The following is a 2,148-nucleotide window of genomic DNA, read 5'->3' on the forward strand; positions in this document are numbered from 1 at the left end:
TGAGGACCGAAGCTTCCTCGATGTGGTCTTGAAGGACATTACTCAGGTATGACTTCCACACCGTCGCGTCCATCCATGCCCTCTCTTGAACTGCGTAGGCATGTCCAGATGGAAACGTTGGCACCTCGTGAGTTTCAATACGACCACCAGGCATTCTTTTCATGATGAACATAGGTAGATTTTGACCATCAGCCCGTGCGGTGAGGACAGCGGTCATGCGTAATGAGTGCTTCTCCCCTGAGGAGATCTTCGAGCTTCCACCACGTTTGGCCCATATATAGTTTGGTGGCATGTCGCAGTAGATTCCAGTCTTGTCGACGTTGCAAGTGCGCTCCTTCCCGTATGCTCTGTACTGATGATGATACTCAGTTGCAAACTCGTATCTTATCTCGGTTAGGAAGACCTGGCTTTTCTTGCATGTAGTTGGCCGTTGGCGCGAGAAGCCGTGACGTTTGACGAAGCGACGGAGGAGCTGTTGGATGGACTTGTAGCCAGTCCCAGGGCGTTTTCGTTGAAGGTAGGACATGAGCCACTCTCGTTGGTTTCGTTTGATCCACGTTATTAGGTAAAACGTTGAAAGTGCACGTTCGTCATCGCGTAACTCTGTGATGAATTCGATCAGTCCAGGAGGATCGGGGAAGGATTCGTGGCGCCCACCAGGCAATATTTGCCCTCTTTCAATTTCCATCGTAAGCCAGTATTTCATATCGTTGATTGTACCAGTTTCGAATTGTTCGGCTGGGTACCCTCAGTAGTGCAGCAACCTTGTAATCGGACATGGATTCGAGGAGCCCCACAGTCTCGAGCTTCATCGATATCGGACACGCGACTCGAGTCATTTTATTCACTGCCTAATTTTTGACAGACCATTTTTTGAATTGAAAGGGGCGGGAGAATATTATTGTTGCCAATTGCAAGCAAGAATTCCTAAAATGTTCTTGATTGGACTAAATTTAGCTAAAACTTCGATAAGCCTTGCATTCCGTCGTTCCCTGTAGTCTTCCTTGGCATCGCGCGTTTCGGCGCCGTGGTGCCGTATTCGCGGATTATCTTGCGGTACTCAGCTTGCCAGTGCCCTGTTTTGAATCGGTAGCGACAAGTTCCCTAGGTCGAAGTGCGATCGCTGTGTTTATCATGACCATGTTGCGTTACGCCGGATACGCCGGTGACAAACAGGGCGTTACCTTCGCTGGCATGGCCACGCAGCGCTTCGATGGCGCTTTCGAACAGCCGGTTTCCATTCAGCTTCAAGGGCGACCTTCGTCATGGCGACGGTTCGCCCTTCGTCGAGCGTGTTCCACAGCCTGTCCACAAAGTGTCGGAGCTTCCACGGCATCAAGGCACGCAGGTTGATGATTTTGCTTGCTTTGAACTTGCTCGTGGGTACATCGTGTAGGCGGCGCGCAGTCTTAGAACCAGTAGATGAGGTTTAATAGCGAACTCCTGGCGCGTATCCCTGTTGAGTTTGGTCCATTCCATCGCGACGTCGATGCGATCGAACTTCGTTGTCAGCTGATGGTGTGCTACGAGTGCTGGGTAGGCTGTGCTGACATGCGTTATGCCCTTAATGTAGCGGGACTTGCTGGGTTCGATCGCCTCGATGAGTGATCAAGTGTTTTCTGGTCGTTGACACTTAGTTGCGGACTAAACGATGCGGTAAGGGTGTCTTGATTTCCCTTCGCCAAATAACTACCTCGGAAATAAGTCCTTCAGTTGTTGAAGTTGAGCTCGTAGATCGTCGGCGCGGCGCGGCAGTTATAGCCGTCATTTTTCCTCCGTGTATGTTGCCTTTGTCTTGGGCTCATATCCTCTTGGAATTATGCGGCTGTATGTAGATCGACGGCCGGACAGAAGATAGAAGGCAGCAAACGTCTCGTGGCTTTGGGGCAAATCGAGCTGTGGATGGTGTTGTTGTTAATATAGTCCTTTCTTATATCCTGTTCTCCTTTCATCTGGTGTATGCATGTGTCGAGCTTGAAGCTCTTTCGCCCTTCAGCGACGCTACATCGTCGCAGGCAGTCATCAAATGCAATGATGCAATTCAAAATCCTCACCTTGACCTTTCTTTACCGAGTTCTTGTTTTGTTGGGTCTTGTTTATGGATCATCTGTGAGCTTGGAAAAAGCCAAAGTTATTTTGCATATCATT

This window comes from Aphanomyces invadans (assembly GCF_000520115.1).
Source record: "Aphanomyces invadans strain NJM9701 unplaced genomic scaffold supercont1.106, whole genome shotgun sequence".
Classification (NCBI taxonomy): Eukaryota; Oomycota; class Saprolegniomycetes; order Saprolegniales; family Verrucalvaceae; genus Aphanomyces; species Aphanomyces invadans.